Genomic DNA, 20,775 nt, shown 5'->3' with positions numbered 1-20,775 from the left:
GAGGGGTGCAGATGGCTATGACTTTGTCTTTCAGGAGGCAGAGTGTATTTTGGGGGACTCATGGACCCATTGGTTGCAGGTGTATGCAGAGCACTGTGGAGTGGCGGCACATCTTGGATTTGACCATGTTGATATACAGTGGTACGGAGTGCGTGGCATGAAGTGGGTGGATTTGCTGCCCCTTTGTGCCACTTTGGTGATGCGCCATCATCAATCCATTATTATTTTTCATAGTGAAGGGAACAGTTTAGCCATGTTACTTGAATCTCACTGCAGTTTGTGTTGAAGGAGGCACTTGGGAAAGTCATGGACATGTTTCCAAACTCCCATGTCATTTTTTCTCGCATTGCTCAGAGACAGATGTGGTTGCACTCTTCTTCATTTGGTCTGCAAATGGATAAAGTGAGGCGTAATGTCAACAAAGCTGTTAGCACATTTTTGAGAGATGTTGGCATGTCCTCCTTCTACACAGAAAACATTACATTTCATTGCACCAACATTTGTGTCCATCTTACTGATGCTGGCAATCAGCTTTTTTTGCAAAATGTATAAAATGCATCGCAACCCTTTTTGCAACTATAGCAAGCATTTTTGCAGTAGGTGTTGGCAACTTCATACTTTCCAAAAACAAACAACACAAAAAGGCTTGCTTCAGAGCCACCACTTTCTCCCGGAAAAGAGTGCAATGTTTTTGACGGTGCTACCACCTACTTGTTTTTTAAAGTCCATGGACTAGCGTGCTGTCTGTGTACTTCGTGGGCTGCGCAGGGACCAGCACCATTTTTTTGGTATTTCTATTTTTCAACTGTCAAAGTTGGCTCTGAAAAGATTTATTTTTGTTGTTTTATATTTTTTTGGGTGTTTTTTAACGTGACACAGAAGGAAGAGAAGGGAGGGTAGGGAAGGGGCATCAACCACAGGGATAAAAAGGGGTAGGTGGAGAGAGGAAGATATTGGGTGGGCCTCATCAAGCTAGGGGGCACTTCCATCATGCTCCCGGAACGCAGCCTCAAAAGCACTCCGGAATTGTTCTCCCCTGCAGAGTACTGCATCGCAGTACATACACAATAGAGTGACTGTTGAAAGGTAAGGGTCTATTGCGATGCATATGGCCTGCAAGGTTGGGTTAGGGATCCACTGCCCCACAGGAGTGTCCCTTGTGGTGACAGGAGCAGATCCTGAGGATGCTGCAGAGGAACTCAACCTGCTACCTTGTTCGAAGGGGACTACCCTCTGAACTGCTGTCTTGTGGTTTGACCTCAGGTGTTGTTGCATGGAGGTGGTGTTGTAGCTGTACATCCCGGGTTTGCTGCTACTGAGTCATTGAAGCTCACCTTGTCTGCATGAGCCTTGGTTACCTCACAAAGGTGGTAAACAGCCTCGACACCCAAGAGTCACGGTGGCAACTGGTAATAGGGACTTCATTACCTCATCCTCCTCCTGTTCTTGATCCTCCTTTACAAAATCCCGCCTTTTCCCCTCCTCAGGCCATTGGAAAGGTGGTGGTGGTGACATTGGGGATGAGGACTAAGCAGCAGCAGAAGCAGAAGTGGATGCCATCCTTCAAGAAAATATGCAATGCAACAAACCAGGAAACCAGCAAGCAGTAACCTGGCTCAATGCTCTGTCCTCGGTATCTAAAAACAGAATGCAGCGCAGCACTGGGTTGTGGCATTTTATAGGGGTGCTGGGGAACTCTCTGTGAACAGTCGAATGCTGATCAGATACTTTGAACACTAAACTGCCCGGTGCGTCCTCATCTTGCTTGATATCTCTTCTGCCTTTGACACTGTCAACCATGCCATCCTGCTCAACCATCTCTGTGATAACCTGGGTATCATTGGTCAGGCACTGGCGTGACTGACTTCTTTCATCTCTGACCGACCCTCCCAGGTCCAACTTGGGTCCTTCTTCTCCACTGTCTTTGTCTCTGTCTGTGGTGTCCCCCCGTGGTCTAACCTCTCTCCCTGGTTGTTCAACGAATACATGGCACTGCTTGCCCACCACAATCACCTCTCTCTACCCTTACTTTCAGTGATATGTGGATTACACCCAGCTCATTTGCAGGCTACCCCCTGCCTCCTCCTCTCCTTCCCTCATCTCTGACTGTCTGTCTGCTATACAGGAGTGGTGTGCCACAAATGACATCTGCCTTAATTCCAGTAAGACTGAGATTCTCCTCATTGGCACACCCGCTCCTTCCTTTCCTGTAGTTCTCTGGCCAGCCTCTCTTGGTCCGCTTCCTGCTCCCACCTACAAGGTTAAAAACCTTGGGGTTATCTTGGATTCAACACTCTCCTTTTCTCCACACATCTCTGACGTCTCTAAGAAGGCACACTACCAGTTGCACCTCCTCAGAGCTATTCTCCCTTTCCTCTCCTTCCCCCCGAAGCTCACTGTCTTCAGAGCTCTGGTTCTCTCTAGGCTGGACTATTGTAAGAGCCTCTTTCTAAATCTGCCTGCTGCTACTCTCCGCCCTCGGCAACTCATCCAGAACAGGACTGTGAGATCGTATCTCTCCTGGACTGAAATCTCTGCACTGGCTCCCAGTGGCTGCGAAGATTAAGTTTAAAACCTTCTGCATCATCCACAAGGCCTTCTGGGGACTGGGGCTTCAATACCTTCAACTCTCTCTTCCTAAATATCTCCCTTCTTGAGCACTTCGCTCCTCCGACTCCAACTCCCTCAGGGTCAGTCACTTTGCCAAGCAACGAGTTGGTGGTAGGTCTCTTTCTTCGGCTGGTGCCTCCCTCTGGAACAGCCTCACTGCCTTCCTTAAACCATTCCACTTCCGGAAGCACCTCAAAACCGTTCTATTTGTTTCTGCTTTTTCTCCTCCTCTCCTCTGCTGACCTCCTTGCTGTAAATGAAACTGCACTGGCTACCTGGACACCCTCTGATCTTGGACCCAGGTCCCTCCACCGCCAGTGTCACACCTGCACTGCCCACCTTTCAATCCCCGCACTTAGGGACTGTTTCTGTATCCCTACAGTCCCCTTCCAGCCCTTGACATCTGATGTCTGCACTTACCTATGCACTTACCTTGCACTTGCCACTTGCTGCCAGTTACTTTACTTATTGTTATTACCTATTCCCATGTCCTGCACTGTCCCTGCTCCCCCTCCCACGTACATGCACAATCTGAATGACACCTGGCCTAGTAGTATCGTTGTTTATCCTCCCTTTGTTCCCCTCCCCTGCCTCATTGCACCTTGAAACACTTGTGTATAGACATGTTATAAATGCCATATCAACCAAAAACAGAATGAGGAGCAGCACTGGGGTGTGGCCTTTTATAAGGGTGTTGGGGAGCACACCGTGAACAGTTGAATGCTCAGCGGTCACTTAGAACCCTAAACTGAGCTCAAATAGTTGTAGTCTTGAATGGGAGGAAAGGTCTTTTTGTTCCCCTCCCCTCCATTCCTGCCCACTTGCACACAATGCTCATCCCACGGCTGCCCATGCGCCTGTGGCCAGAGGTGCTGGAAAGTCACAGAACGACACATATGGGTGCATCATTTATAAAAGGGCTGAAGAGGGCTGATTAGTGACTCCATTTTGTACAAAGCCCCGATTCCATTTTGCACATGGCATGCAGTCCTCACAGCAACGCCAGCCTGCAGGCCTGTAGCTCTCCCAAGGCACCGCGTACTGTTAGCCAACTTCCCCCCCTCCGCCTCTTCACCTCTGTCCCCCTGCAGCAGCTGTATTCTCACGGCAGACTGGGTGCGAATAGTTACAAATCAAACACTGTATCTCTCGCCTTCTTCCTTCCATCACTGACATGTGAATGACTGGCACGAGCGCGGGCCTGGAAAAAACAATTCATCTCCACAAACATGTCTCATCAATTGCAGACTCTACCCTTAAGATATATACTGTTTATAACCCCCCAACCTCTCACCCCTTTTGATGTAGCAGATGCATGCCCCATGATTGTATGCCACCCTGTTTCATCCACAATACTAATCCCCTCTGTAAGGCTATAAATCCCCTCCTGTGTTTGTGTATAAGGGGACTGTCTCTATGAGATGATACAGAATGATCAATAATTAACATATCTAAATCAATTGCAATGAGTATGATATCATGATTCACATGTCCGTGTCCTATAATGTTGGTTACATATCATTCACTACCAAAGATCCCCGCAAATGTATGAGATGCCAGGTGATTTGTTTGTTATGATGCAAAATGTATGGTCCACATGCTCACTGGTGTCTCAATACAATGTAGACTTGCAAATGTATTCAAATGTTATAAGATTCTCATACTTGCAATATATATGGTAAGGCCACAGGGCTAATGTAAATAGAGCCATTCTGTAGCACGGTGACCCTGGAAATGCGAAGAGCTAGCCCACGATACAATCAGAACTTGCTTATTACTTGTTGTAAAAGAAGTGACAGCAAACATGTTTTGACCCTATTCCAATGGTTTCCGTATAATCCCACTACTCGAACTGGGCCAAACTCAACAAGCCACAGGGCCTTCTCTCCCCTCTCCAGCAGCATTGCGTACGACGGGCGCACAGCCCATACCCATTTCCCCTTCCTTTTGACAGTGCTGCAGCCAGAGGCCCATGTCTCACTGATGCCTTAATGCAAGAAATGTAGCCTTACACCCTTCCGCTGAGCCCACACTGAGTGTTCACCCCCTGACAAATGATGACCCCCACACCTGCACCCCCCTTTCAGATGAACCAGATAAATGTATGTATAGGTAAGTGTGAAATATATGATTCTCCCCCACTGTCAGGATGCCAATGATGTTTTTTATGAGTGTCTCTTTATTGCATACTTTGAAGTGGGGTCTCGATTAGAGAGTTAGTATTAATCCCCCCGTCACTCCATGGGGGCCCATAACCTTCACCTCACACTGACCAGCCTGGCTGAGGCACGTGATGTCCGCCTTCCCGCCAAGCAACTATCCAATCATCTGGAGACGGCACAACTATAGTAGATCTTGGACTTCACCAAAGAGAATGTAATGAATGTAACCTATGTAGTTACATGATGTATGCCGCTATAACTCTTTTTAATGTACTGTTAGAATGACGTTGGGCAGAGCGCTCTCAGAGTTTACAGAGTTCTCTGCTTGCCCTGTTTTGGTTTTAGATAAACTTTACATTTACTTTCACCCGCATTTGGTCTTGGTCTCATCCCTCTTGTGGTGTGTCCATTATTGACTCTCATTGGGGAGTTTTGATAGCATTTTGAGGGAATCTCAATTTCAGTCTCTAGATCGCCAAGGGCATGGTCTAGGACCTTTGCAAGAGTTATGGTTCACCTTAAAAAGCAGTGGTATGGCCAAAAAACACTTTTTAGGTGTCCTGGGGCCCGGACAGTATCCGTGGATGTGGACATACACTCAGTGTGGGTGCAGTCACAGGGTGACGTTACGGACATCCACAGGTAAGACGGCTGTCCATAGGACACCTATTGCGCGGGATGCAGTGTGTGCATGTGCCCAGGTGTCCGTGGGACAGGGCCACGAGCCCTGAAATAATTAAAAGTATGCCATGTGCTGCGGACATAGGCGTATAGGCGCTGTGTTCGGAGGGCACAGTATCAGATGTGTATGCGCCCAGGTGTCCATAGGACAAGGGTGGAATCCCCAAACTAATCAAAAGTACACCACAACTTTACGGACCTTGTGGACAGGCGTGGTCTTCAGAGGGCAGCAGAGGGGTTAGGTGCGCATGCGCAGAGGTATCCACAGGACAGTGGTGGGATCCCCGAACTAATTAAAATTGTGACACAACTTTTCAGACCTTACGGACAGGCTTGGTGTTCATAGGGCACAGGGGATCAGTTGAGCATGTGCACAGGTTTCTACAGGACAGGGTATGGGTCCCTGAATGATATAAAGGTACGCCATGACTTTACAGACATGTCTGGAAAGGTGCAGTGTCCGCAGGACACCACCATTTTGATTACGGACATCCCTAACAGGCGAGGTGTCCATAGGACACCTCCATTTTAATTGCACACAGCCCAGACAGTTGCGCTGTCCGCAGACTCATAGTGGGGCTTTAAAAAAAAACACACACACATAGCAACAGTACACAGGAAGAACTTTATTTACACATGCAAACATTACATTAGGAAAGGGAAGGGATAGCGGACTGGATAACATACACAGGGGAATTGGGGTTTTGCAGAGGATGGTTTTCAGGGGAGGAATGGATGGAGATGTCATCATACCGTCTCTGAACACAGGGAGTTTGAGGGGATGTATGGCTGGGACAAAGGCTTGGGGTACAGGTACAAGGGGGCAGTGGAATTTAATATTTCCCATTATATGCCTTTGCACAAATACTTTTAATTCATTAAAGCTATTGTTTAATTGATCCATTTTTGCCCCCAGCCTCTTTGGTTAATTTCCCGCACTGTGTGTTTGGGTCTGTATGTCCCCATCCACTTGTACAGCAGCTGGTGTTTCCGGGTCATTCCCTTCATTTGCAGTATGTTCTATTGAAAACAAAAACATGTTTCAGTTACATGTAAAGCAATGTGTATTAATGTTCCTACTTTTCAACTGACACTGTGTACCGAGTTGCTACTGTCACTCATTTCATCAAGTGTGAAATTCTCCTCAAGCCACTCTAGGGTGCTTGCCATTTCTGTGTGAAAAACAAGAAAATGCTTCTTACTAGTCATATGCACAGATGAAACTGCTCAGTTACAGGAAGAAATAAAGTGTACTTAATTTCTTCTTGTATGGTTCTGCTGCTACTAAGCTGCACCTCTATGTGACAGTTTATTCTTACGGTGTTTCCAAAGCAGCACTGAGGTAATACATTTGAATGTGGAGGTTATTTCTGTGCTCGGTGCCTTCCATTATGTTGCACACCCTATGTAATTGCACTCCTGCTTTTATAAATACAGAGTTTGTACATCTATTTCAATGTTCTTTATAATACACTTATTTGTTGTTCTTTGAACATGTTCCATTTCGTTGCTGCACGCTACATCACTGTAAGTCAACCCCAGAGCTTTTGGGCAGTGTGGTTGATGCCTGAGGTTGTGGTCAGTCGCATATTCCATGGACTCTGTGGCTATTTAATTGGGCCAGGGGGGTCAGTGAGTTGTGTGGTACATTTACACAAAATAAGGGTATCCCTGTAAAAACGTATCAAATTCAGTGAAAACATGTTGAAGGGATGTTATGGTTAAGTTGTGCTAATAAAAACATATGAAATTTAGTGAAAAAACTTGGTTAGAGGGACATTTGTGATGTCATCTTTGATGTCCTTGGTGTTAGTCATAGCAGTGCAGGATGGTGGCACAAGCTATGTTTGCTTAGCTGACCATTTATGGGGTTTTTAGATTGTACACAGTGCTTAATTTGTGGGGGTGGTTGCCAGTGCCCAACACCGGCACTCTTTTTTGGGCACCGGAACTCATGCGGAGCCAGCGTACGTGCAATTGCTTTGTTTATTCTTCCACTTCTCTTTGCTTCGATTATAAATCATTGGGATTTGTCATTCTGATCTCGATCTCTCTCGTGCTTGCAGGTTGCAGGCCATGGCTGGCTGGGCCTGGGAGGGGCCAGCAATAGCAATGAACAACAAACTGTTACAAACAACAGCCAATGGAAATAACCATTCGGTTGTTACTATGCAGTATATGATACATTCTGTATAGTAACAAAGAATGTGCAGTTTTCATTGGCTGTTCTTCTGAGCCAGTGAAATTACATGGTGACGTGTTGTTTTTGCCACAGGAGACTGCGCGGCTCCACCTTCATTTCAGGGGTTATTGTGAAGTTAGGTGTTGAAGCGTGGCGTCGTCGGTCCTGTCTTGTGAGAGAGAGCCTTCCCTGCTGCACTGCGTGGTGCGGCCTAGTTGCTTCCTGGGGCCCCCTCTGCCTGCTTTTTCATTTGTGCGGGTGACAGTGTGCGCACGCGCCTCCCCACCCTGAGGCCCCGATAGGAGACCAAGTCCCAGCCGGCAAAGCAGATAAGTCACCTGTTGCGTGCGGTGCAGCCTGAGCCTGTCACAGTCAAGTGATCAGGCAAGGAAGGCCCAGGTCGGGGCCGGGGTGGCTGCACGGTCCCCTGGTGGTGTCCTGACTGCCCAGGAGTCAGGACCCCACCAAGGGCCCATCCACGCACGAGCTTCTGTCTGTGTGACCTGTGTGCAGTGTGCTGCTGACTGCAGTCAGTGCCAGGCGCAGGCCAATTTTGGTGACCAGGGGCTGCCGGCAGCCGCAGACTTAGTCGGATGACTGGCGCGGGCGGCCAGGCCTGTGGATTGTGCCCAAAAGTATGTTTTTTTACTTTTTTCTTAGAAAACCTGACCTTTCATGGGGCCGGTGGCTGGGCCCCCGCCCCGCGGAAGGTAGGTTTTAAAAGAAATAACTTAATTTGAGTGGCGGCTGTGGCCCATCACTTTGAAAGTGATGGGCCCCAGCTGCCCAAATATACGTTGTTTCTTTTAAAATCTTACCTTCCGTGGGGCCACTGCGCTGCGCACCTATTTTTGTCATCCTCAGGCTCAGCATGGCCGTGGCGGTGGTGGCCTCATGGAAGGTAGCCTAAGTGATTGAGGCAAGGCAGGGCAAATCTCAGGATCGGGAGGGGCACGGGCAGCAGCGTGGTCCCACTAGCGTCTATCACAAAAAGAATGAATTGTCGTTTGCAACTTTGGCCACTTTTTCCATTGGTGCCGAGCCTGGCTCGAGACAATTGTATGCCCCAGTCCGACCCTGGATAGCATTCATCTAAGCGAAACATGAACTGTGAATTTTTGCCTGGGTGTTTCCATTCTTCCTTTTAATGTTATCGGCCTCAGTAGTTCACAAACGGGCTTCAGCGAGGGGACCGGAACGGTGCACTTATTGGGCCGGAACAGAACTGGCTGCACTTTGCGAGAAAATCCCATGCAAAGACTAACTTCTGAAATGCCATTTCAGGCTTAAAGATACACATATGAAAACTAGACGGGGATAAACATGGTGCATGTGCCCACTAAACTGTCGTCATAAATAAAAGCACTAGTTGAGGATTTGTGTATAATTCTAAACCGTCTTTTGCTGTCATTTTCTTACATAATTCCAGTGCATGTTTCTATCCTGATGTGTGGTTTATGCACCAGATGTGGCCCCTTAACCTGATTACAATATGTTCCAAGTATGTGCTCCGAATGAGAGCACATCCAATCCTCAGATAGGAATCCTCAGATAGGGAGGTGGGTGTCTGTTACACCCCGCAGTTTAGTGAAGTATGTCAAGAACATGTCAGTGGGAAGGAGATATCTGAATATGCATTCTCCTCTAGCTCCCGAACATTGGGTGACAAAACATATTTAGTTTTTTAATATGTCTTAAGGTGGAAAGAGGCCCTAAAGCAGAAGTAGCACAGGCCGTTGATTTCACAACAATGTCTTGCAGAAATGACATTTTCCAAGTTATGTAATACCATGCTCATGCTTGAAGGAAGGGTGAAGGGGGATGCATTTATGAGATGTGATGACTGATAAGGGCTTGAGAGTAAATTGATTACACAAAACACCTGGATGAGGTGACTGAACAACAAGCTGAGGGTAGGGTGCTCTTCCTGGAGGTAACCGATTAACAATACTTGGTGTACTTTAACAGACGGTCAGATGGGGCAGAAGAGGTAGAGACAAATACAGTGCAACAGTGACTGAAACAGAATGCCCTGTTCTGCTGCTGTTTGGCTCTGTGGTGAAGCGGGTGCCGTGGATTGTAAATACTGAAACTTCATTTGTGGTCTCAGCGATCAGGGAAATACAAGTTGTTCCACCATGGTAAGCTCTTTCAGTTTTCTAAATTGATTGTATTCACCCTACAAACGTGACACGGAGATAGCTGTGGGCTTTGCATTACTGTGGACAGTCGTGGATATTGAGCAATAACACTAAAAGCCCATAGCTTGAGTCTACTGTAATAACAGACTCAATCCACCTCAGTTACTGGTAAAAGGAAAAAAAGACAATGGTGGGAAAATGGGAGACTGTTGGAGATTTCACTCATTTGATCCCGTTTCTGAAACAAAGTGTGGAACTCCATTTGAACATTAAATCAATACACTGAATTTAAGTAAAACAAACAACATCAGACTTGTATCAAGTATCCACTACGACACTCAACAAAGGATTTCACATATTTGGGAAATGTCCTCTCGCTACAATTTAAGGAGTGGCCCTTTTGCTGATGACTTAAGAGCTCCGCAATGGGACGGCTCCTATATGGAAAAATCCTTGCAGGTGGAAGCAAACAGCTTAGGTCCGCCGATCTCTATTACCTTGCCAAATGATACTAATTTAGTGGAGGTCCAAATTCATCAAGAACCTCAAGTTGATAAGGCATCAGCAGAAGAGATTCAGTAAAAAATCTCCCATCTGCATTATCACAGGATTTTACTTTGTCATCAAACATAAAAGGGACTGATGACCATTATTTCCAGAGACGCAGACATAACAGCCTGAATGCTCTCACTTCAAACTCCTTGAGGCTCTCAAATCAGGAGCCCAACACAACGACTGAGAACAGACAACTAGAACTACCGGGGTCAGTAATGGATCTCTCAAGGACCCACAATCATCTGTTAAATCCAATTCAAAATCAGCTGTATCAAGGAGAGAGACTAAATTCAACAGAGGCATTCAGAAGAGAGTCAGCTGCATTTGATGAATTAAAAACAAGTTAATTAGCCCATAGGCCAAGGGCTGCCCTTGGAGGTGAGAACCAAGATCCTAAGGAGGGGGATCCAACCTTACCAGCCTTGAACTATGTTCTTAATTCACTGGTGAAGGTTTTTAAACTTCAGAAAAGGGACGTGTAGACGCACACAGGGATCCTAATGGAAATGACTAAGGACATCGAACAATTTGAATTTATAGTTATAGGCCAAAGCAACGTAATAAATTGTTCAGTATTGCTCACACTGACAAAGATGGAAGATGGATTCTCCAAACAAAGTGAAGAACTGACTGAAATTAAACATCAACTAACTTCTTTGTTGAAGGAAGATTCGGAGATCAAGAATTTGCTATCAAAAATTATTTCCAGACAAACAACAAATTTACCAAAACATCAGGAAATCAAAATTAAAAGAGATGACATCCCGCCGGGACTAAGCATACATGTCGATGACACTCCTCTATCGGAGTCTGTGATCGAAGAATTCTGCCGCCTAGCACAGGTCGCAGACATATCATTGGAACAGCCTCCCGAAAACCAAGATGAAATAATCGAGATATCAGCACAAGAAGTGATTGAAAATATAACACCATGGAAGAGGAGTACACAGAAATCATACAAGAGACAGAGAAGGGAAAGGCGAAAAAAAATCAAAAATTAGACCAAATGTCATCCAAGTCTAGGTGTAGACAAGATAAGAAAACAAAAAACATCAAGGGATCTAAAACAAAGAAATGAAACGTAAATAGTTTTTTGAAGGGGATCACGGACCAGGGAAAGAAATTTGAAAATCATATGGAGGCGGAAATAAATGACCGAAACCTGGAAGTTGAATCCCCCGTCCAGAAAGTTCACGTCAGAAAAGGATCACTAAAGCAAAAAAGAAAACAACAAAAGAAAAAAACAAAAAACAGGTATCGTCTCAGAAAAAGTAGAAGGGGTACAAATAGATAAAAACTATGGGTACTCAGACAGAAGAAAAACCAGCAAATGTAGATAAAAATCTACATCAACAGGATGCTGTTAGATCAAAGACAACAGGGAAATTGCTTAAATTGACACCAATATTCTTACTCCAACAGAAAATTGTTCCTAAGGCTTCAGCACAGAGAGAGATTGGCTTGAGGATTGCTCCAATATTCAGTTTTTGGTCTTGCCATATTGGAGGACCAACAGAAACACCTAAAACCCAGACAGAATATCTACAGGGTGAGGTTGAAGAGTCTTTATCCAAGCTGGAGACTAAGAAGCCAGACCAATTTGTAGGAGTGGAAAAAGAAGGAACTACGATTCCATCAGTGATAAGCCAATCTTCTGAAGTTAAGATTGTGAGAATTGTAAACTGTCAAGAAGAGTCAGCCCCTTACGCTGCCCCGAGACTATGGTTTACTAATGAAGACAACAGGCAGTCTGGCAAATCTTTGAATTGGGGAGCGATTCTGTCATTATTAAAAAAGATCCCAGAATGATATCCATTTTCAATAAAAGATATTGAATATGTCCGATTCCCAGAACCGGGCCACACAAATTTAGTGGAGGTGGGATTTGTTTCCAAAATGGGGGTCAAAGCTTTCCTAAACGTGGCAGAAACGTTGTGTTGCTTGGGTTTGGAAGTTCATGAAAAATTGCCATTTTATGGTACAGCAGCTGAAGGAGCCGAGGAAAAACAATGAAAGACTGCCATTTCAAAGAGGGACTACAACCATTACCCTGGCTGATGTCACCAGAAATAATCATGCACGTTTGCCAGAAGCTGGGAGTAGTTAATACACCAGAAATTGAGGGTTTTAATTTGGCAATTCAATCAGCATATAGCAAAGCCAAGGGCAGACCAATGGGAGGTCTATTGATCGCTTGTAGGAGGGTCTTATTTAATGAAATAACAATTATACCCTGTAAACAAGAAGGAATTCTTGTGGTGAAAGCAGTCACTCTCCCCAGTGGCACATTATCTAAAGAGATAATAATTATCAACTTACATTGGAACCCGGCCAGGGAAAAATAGTTGAAATTCCTCGATTCGATTTCGGTTGTCCTTAGTGATATCAGGATTACTCACCCTGGGGCCTTTATTGTTGTTGCAGTGGATCTAAACTTGCAATGTATTCAAACTAAACATAGGTGTGTCGAGGGAGGAATGAAAGAAATAACATCTAACGGCAGAAAGTGGTTGGACTTCTTTGATGAATGGGATCTAAAGCTTCTAAATGAATGAAGGAAATGTTCCACCAGCCACCACATGGGGGAGGGGGAACACCGAGTCAACATTGGACTATGTCTTCTTATCGACAAACTGGTTTGGGAAATGTACACATTTTTCAGTAAAGGATGGAGGTACCAGTGACCATAAGCGATTGGAAACACAAATAAGTTGGTACTCTAGAAATACAATAGAGGTATGGGACAATCGAGTAGTTGTAAATGCCCAGAAAAACCACCTGGTTAAATATCAGAGAGACGGTGCTCGTCTAAATGATGGTCTGGAAAGACTCCATGATTGGGAATGCCCTGAAGTCTTATATAAAAATTGTAATCCACTTTCCATGATTTTATATGGTCAATTGACTGCCTAAAGAACATCCAGGAGGGTCGTCAGTATGCCCACAAACATCACTTTTATGAAGCAATATGGGCAAAAAATTTGAGACACGGAGACAATTAAGAATAGGAAGGAAGATGGCGAGAAGTAAATCAGATCTTGCAATAGAGACAAAAAAAATAATCAAAAACAACTTAAGGAGTGGGTCCAGGGATCATATAGAGGGGCTGTGGCAAAATGATGGAGAAGAAATGCTGCACGCTTTGAAAAACAATTCAACCCGTAATTTCTGGTCACTTATTAACTCACTTAAAACTGACCAAGACACTGTCCAAATGACCAATGTGCCAGAATTGAGCTGGTTGACCCATTTTGGTGACAAATACCACAAACCACAGGGAGTGCCAACATTTAAAGGGGGTGGAGGAAACTGTGAGCTGAGTTTTGATAGGGAGGACATATCAAATCTGATCATAAATCCTCTTCATCCAGATCTGCGGGCCCTAATGGTCTCACCTAACAAGTCCTCAAAGGAAATGGGGCCCTGTGGATGGAAATCCTGCATACATTGTTTAGGGGAGTAGTAGACAACAAATCGATTCCCCCTTCTTGGAGGTCGGCGATTATAGTCCCCATCTTCAAGAAGGGGGATCGTAGAAATCCAACGAGCTACAGGCCAATTACATTGCTGGATGTGGATAGCAAGTTGTTCACCAGTCAAGTATTAAGAGAATTGGAAGTCTGGGCAAAAGAAAATAACAATTCCCAAACAACAAATAGGGTTTAGAAGAGGCCACTCGACATCTTTGAATGGTATAATACTTGCCTCATTAACAAACTATAAAGATAAAAACAATGTAGGTAGACTCTATGGTGCGTTTGTTGACCTGTCGAGCGCCTTTGATATGGTGAATCGGGATAAGCGTTGGCTCAAGCTGGAGCAGAAAGGGGCGCCGAAATCTCTGACAAATATCCAGGTAAGCCTTCAAGAAGGAAATTTAGCTAGAGTTAGACTTAATCTAGCTGGACATTTGTCAGATTATATAAGCGTAAACAGAGTCAGACAAGGGTGTATGGTGGCACCATTCCTCTTTAAGTTCTATCTGGGAGACTTTGGACAGTTTATAGAGTCCTCAGCATTGGCAAGTACTAAGGTGGGTTCACTAGCTATTAAATGGCTTATGTATGCAGACGACATTGTCCTGTTAGACAGGACGCCTGTCGGTCTGCAAAGACTGCTGAAGGCGCTCGATTCGTACATGAAAGCAAATGATCTGTTGGTAAACCCAGAGAAATCAAGGGTTGTAGCCTTTGGAGGCAAGGGCATCAAAGGAGCCAGATATCCTTGGTCAATAGGTGGTCGTTTAATACCTGTGGTAAAAGACGTGATAAACCTTGGATTCACTCTGCACGCGGTCCCGACAGTTGGGACACAGTATGCAGAATTACTGGCCAAATGAACACAATGAACAGCACAAATGAAGAAGATCTCGAGTTTGTACTGTAAATTCGCCATTATGCCAATAATAACGTTTTATGTGGCAAAACTATTCCTGTTCTACTATATGGAATCAAGGCCAAACCTCTCTTATGGTCAATAGATTGGCAAATAGTGGAAAGCTATATCTAGAAGCAGGTTCCCAGAAGCCTCCAGACGGCTACACTTAGATACGAATTAGGTTTAAAATCCCTTAAGACAGTAGCAGAGTGGAAATTGCTTTCCTTATATAGGTCCATTTTGGTGCCAATGACAAACACATTGTATGAAGACCTGCTGGACAATTTGAATTTAGACACCTCCATAACCTTGAGAACTTAAGCAATTGATCTATTGTGAACAAGATAAACATGCATTGATCACAAAACCATTGAAGGTCAAGAAAGCACTGACAATAAGAGATTGGATTACCACATCAGATATGGTGAGGCCATCTTCTATCCCTACAGCCTTCTTTAAGTATGGGAAAAAGTAGGGTTTTGTTCCAAGGTATTTAATGAAGTTTCCAGATGTAAAAGGAAGGCAGAACTTCATGAGGGTTTTGACCAAATGGGGACTTACAGAAGCGCCTAGGAGTCTGTGCATGGAGTGCACGGACCCAAGTAAACAAACGCTTGAGCATCTATTGAGATTCTGCAAAGGTACCTGGGACATCAGGGTCGAATACCTGGGTAACTCAGTTAGGACACTTGATCGGCTATCATCAAGTGCCTTCTTGAAAGGATTGCTGGCCACGAGACTGAATTGACATTAAATGTCATAAAAGTACTGCAACACACAGGTTTCATTCCACAACAATACTGGTAAACTACCTGCTGTTGTGAGTAGGAAATGTGTCAGTTTGTTTATTTTATTTGATTGTTTTTGATCAACTATCTTTTATTATGTGAAAATTGTATGAATTTATATGAATTTATTATAATGAATTATGAGCAAATGTTATTAAGAAGTTTGTGTAAAAAACCTAAATTTGGTTATATCACAATACATTTTTTTTTTTAAAGAATGCTTTTTTATTTATTTGCATTTTTAAAGCGCTCACATAGCCCGGGGGCATTGAGGCACAGTTACAGGAGGAGCATGTCTTAGTTGCGCATTTACTATTAGCCTGTGCCAGCAGGTGCTGCAGCGCCAAACTTGTGACATGGAGCAGCAGCAGTGTGATGGGTTGGTGGCGGGCCGATCTAGGTAGGTCTAGCACTGAACTGGCGCAGCCGGCGCACCCACGCTGAGGGCGGCGCCGCGTCGGCACCCGGCCTTATGAGGCCAATATTTTTTGGGCACTGGCACTTATTTCTTTACAAATTAAGCACTGATTGTACTTGTAACTATATTAGCCCTTTAACAAAGTTTTCCAACTGAATTTGATAGGTTTTTATTAGTGCAATTTAACCATAATGTCCCTTTAACAAAACATTTTCACTGAATTTCATAGGTTTTTTTTAGTGCAACTTAACCATAATGTTCCTTTAACACATTTTTCAGTGAATATATACAAGTTTTTTCAGTGAATATACATATATATATTCACTGAAAAATGTGTTAAAGGAACATTATGGTTAAGTTGCACTAAAAAAAACCTATGAAATTCAATGGAAAAACATTGTTACAGGGACGTTATGTTTACAGGTAAAACCAAAAAACCTCAGAAAGTCGCCAGTTATGGTAAGATAAGCAACCATAACTTGCGCCACTACCGTGCACTGCTAAGACTAACACCCAGTACATCAAAGATGACAACACAAATGTCATTGATGACACCACTGATGCACTGGAAAGAATGTGAGCCCTGAGATATGTAAATATGCTTGACTGCAAACTGTCTGCTAGTTCAATGTATATGGAGTGAGCATGGCTCGGACAATGGTTAGATTCACTATTCAACTTATAAATATGTTAATCCCTGAAATTATGTGTATGTTGTGCGTCTTGTCTTAATGTGTGAACTAAATATGGATTGTGCAATAAGTGGCTGTGGGCTGGATTTGTAATCTTAATGATGGGGGAAGGGAACTTCTATTGCAATGTGTGGCTTCTTTTTCCTTACTCCCTCCTCTCTGCTTCCTTTCAGTGATGGTTAGTGTGAGATGAGCACATGCTCTTATACATCACTCTTTTATTATCACCCTGCACTGAATCTTATTCAACTGTGGAATCCCAGTATCAACTAATACTAAAATGTGAATATAACATGAAAATTAAACAGCCAGAGAGCGCTAGGGAGTGCGTACCTGAATGGTCGCGTGAAGACGTCACTCTGCTCGCAGCCGTTGGGCCTACTGACTTTTGTTCTCACCCCGGCGGGGAGCGGGCTGCCTAGTGCCGGCTTGGGGCTCCCTCGCCCCCTCAGGTGCTAGAAACAGTGATCCCCACAGGCTTGGTGAGATACGGAGAACTGAGGGGCTGAATAGAGATCCACACCTTGCCCAGCAGAGGCTCCCATCTCCCGTGCCTGCAACAGCAAGAGCTCGGGTGTTCCACTCCGTGGGGAGCGGTACTGGGATCATCGAGGCACAGCATAGAGCTGATACAAAGACCAGAGAGCATCTTGGACCCCTGACAGACCCCGATCACTAACGGGTGGGTAAGCCTAGACAAGGTGGCTGGACGCTGGGACCACCGAGTTAAACATTGACCCCCAACGGAGGGTGGGCTGAGTGGTGCGAGTGATGCACCCGAGCGAAGGGAGTGGACAGGCCCACAGCAGAGGCCTAGTAGAGGGAAAAGGAGCCCGGAGCCCTAGCCCAATCCACAGTCAAGAAGCATCCGGCGATGCCGCCTCACCACTGTCAGGCAGACCGTGTTCCCCTCCACACGGGCGAAAGCAAGTAGAAGTTTCATCTCCAGAGAGCAACAGCATAGCAGATTTCTGGTGAGTGCACAGAGAAGGTGAGGAGCCGGTGAAAGAAGGGAGGCAAAAACATAGTGAGGCACCGAGAGCTATACTCAAGGGGTGAACTGACCACCACACAAGGGAACCACCATAAAAGTGACCTGCAGGAGGCCGCACCATTGGAGCAGAGCCCAGCGGGAGGCCCTGAGACCAAGGAGGAAGTTCGGCGAGAGAGCCATCCAGACCCAGTGGGGGGGAGAGCGGAGCTCCCGGTGAGGGTGCCTACTTCCAGCCTATCGTCAGACGAGCAATCCACCCATAGGCCAGGGGGGCTGGTGGGTGAAAAGTCAAGCAGGAGAAAGAGTCTGTAACCTGAGCCCAGAGGGTGAAACTAGGCCCAGCATGATATGATATGATATGATATGGCATTTGTAACACGCCTATACACAAGTGTTTCAAGGCGCGGCAAGGCCGGGGGGGAACAAGGGGAGAACAGACAACGATCCTACTAGACCAGTTGTCATTCAGATCGTGCAAGTGCAAGGGTAGGGGGACTGGGAAAAGTGCAAGGGGAAAGGGGAGAGGGGAAAGTGCAGTACATGATTAGTAGAATACAAGATAAATAATAGGGCCAGCTGGTGGCAAGTGCAAGGAGAGTGCAGTACATGGTTAGTAGAATACAAGATAAATAATAGGGCCAGCTGGTGGCAAGTGCAAGGAGAGTGCAGTACATGGTTAGTAGAATACGAGATAAATAATAGGGCCAGCTGGTGGCAAGTGCAAGGTAAGTGCCGGGAGAAGGAGCTGTAGGATACAGAGACAGTCCCGTAGTGCAGGTAGGCAGTGCAGGCCAAGGACTGAGATCGGTGAGTGGCCCAGTTGCAGATTCAGTGCAGTTTCAGTAGTATTAGCAGGGGAGAGGGGGAGAGAAAGCGGAGGCAAAGAGGAAGGTTTTGAGGTGCTTCCGGAACCGGAGATGGTTCTCCTCAAGTTTCAGGGAGGCAGGAAGGCTGTTCCAGAGGGAGGCCCCTGCTGCAGAGAGAGATCTACCCCCAGCTCGTTGCTTGGAGAAGCGGCTGACCCTGAGGTAGTTGGAGGTGGTGTCCAGTCATATTTTCGAATGCAATATTTTCGAAAGTCAAAATGTCGAAAATATTTATTCGAAAATAATAATGTCGAAATATAAAAATATTTTTTTTTAAAATAATCAAAGGTATATCCATGGGGGACGGGGGGTTGGGCAGGATCGGGGGATGGGGTAGGGGTTTGGGATGGGGGTTTTTCATAATTAATTAATTAATTAATATTTTATTAAACATTTTTTTTTAAATAATTCAAGGTATATCCATGGGGGGTTTGGGGGGATGGGGAGGAGGGGGGCTGGGGTAGGGGTTTGGGATGGGGGGGTTGGGAGGGACACCCCCGGGTTTAGCATTGGTTTTTCAATTTTTTTTTTCGACATTTTATTTTCGAATTAATGACTTTTTCTATTATATGTATGTGATTTCGACATTTTTACATTCGACATTATTTTTTCGACTTTTTTGCTGTTCGATTTTTTTTTCAAATCTTTGACTATAAACCGTTGGAGGTGGATGAGCGAAGAGCTCGAGAAGGAAGATATTTAGGAAGAGAGAGTTGAAGGTATTTTGGCCCAAGGCCCCAGAAGGCCTTGTGGACAATGCAGAGGGTTTTGAACTTAATCCTCGCAGCCACTGGGAGGCAGTGTAGCGATTTCAGTCCTGGAGAGATACGGTCCTTGGGCTTGAGGCCAAGGACAAGTCTCGCAGTCCTGTTCTGGATGAGGTGCAAAGGGCGGAGAGTAGAGGCAGGAAGATTTAGATAGAGGCTGTTACAGTAGTCCAGCTTCGAGAGAACCAGGGCTCTGGAGACAGTGAGCTTCTGGGGGAAGGAGAGGAAAGGAAGGATACCTCTGAGGAGGTGTAGCTGGTAGTCTGACTTCTTAGAGACGTCAGATATGTGAGGAGAGAAAGAGAGTGTGGAGTCGAAGATGACCCCGAGGTTTTTTGCCTTGTAGGTAGGAGCAGGAAGAACATGCATGCCGCTAACTTTACATTCATCACTTTGTGGCAGAGGTCTCCAGGGACCGGCCCTGAACTGCACCAAGACCTGAGAGCCACATATAATCTAAGAGGCCCTGCAATCCACCGAGCACGGACAGGGTAGACGGCCCCTGTCTGAAAGGAAGGACCCACAGGAGAGGCGAGGAACAGGGTATGGGCCTCAAGCGAAACCCCAGCCAGGTAGGGGAGGAGTTAGGGGCAGTAAAGTGGGCATGCGATATAGGCATAACGGACCAGGCAGAAGCCTGGAGGCCCCCACCTCCAACAGGAGGTAAGAGTGAAAAACATTAGGCGGCAGCAGCGGGACAAGTACCCTGGAAATAAAATCACGGAACCCTCATGAGAAGGTGGACCCGAGGACCCCCTGCGGAATGCCCACACTCAAACATCCAGAACAATCCCACGGCTAACCGACAAGGCATCAGACCTTGGGGGACACAGGGAAAGAGTATGAGGACCCAGGAGTGGCCCAGGGATGCCACATACTACAACCCCCACAACCCAGACCCAGGAAGGACAGACACGAGACACAGGGGCCCTCCAAAAATTGAACTGGAAGCAGCACAGGCCTGTATGGGAGTCGGGACACAGCAGTGTACCAACTAGGGCCCCCCAGAGGTACCCCTTGAGTAAACTATTGAACAGATGCTCCATACAAAGGGAAACAGAGATTTAGCACCATATAATAGGAGCAAGCTTCAACGGGGCCTCATATACCCGGTACAGACCTTAGAGGTGTCAGGAGACAGACATTCGAGGCCAGGTGTGGACACTGTTGGAATGGGGAGGGTGAAGGACTGGGACACCCTCACACAGTAATCCTTAACCACAGAAAAAAAGGACAGGCCTCGCTCACAGGACCCAGGTCCAGCTGGGAGACAGAAACATAAGGTCGGAGGAAGAGACCTCAACATATATCCCCACTGCCTCTGGGCACACCCGAAAGGGGTACACCTCAACAGGGAACTGGGGAGCAGCCCTAGAGGAGATATGTAATCGGGTTCCAACCACTAGGTGAGCTCACACAGGAGTTCTCTCTCTGCAGCGATTTTGGAGACCCTCAGGAACCACCTAGAGGCTGCCCCCCCTCGGTTCACACAAAATGGCATCCGGGGCTGACACTCAAGTCCCTGCTTTGACCAGGGATGAC

This window comes from Ambystoma mexicanum, chromosome 2q, assembly GCF_040938575.1.
Source record: "Ambystoma mexicanum isolate Mex_15411 chromosome 2q, UKY_AmexF1_1, whole genome shotgun sequence".
In the NCBI taxonomy this organism is placed as follows: domain Eukaryota; kingdom Metazoa; phylum Chordata; class Amphibia; order Caudata; family Ambystomatidae; genus Ambystoma; species Ambystoma mexicanum.
The sequence above is the reverse complement of the archived record's forward strand: the minus strand, read 5'-3'. Positions refer to the sequence as shown.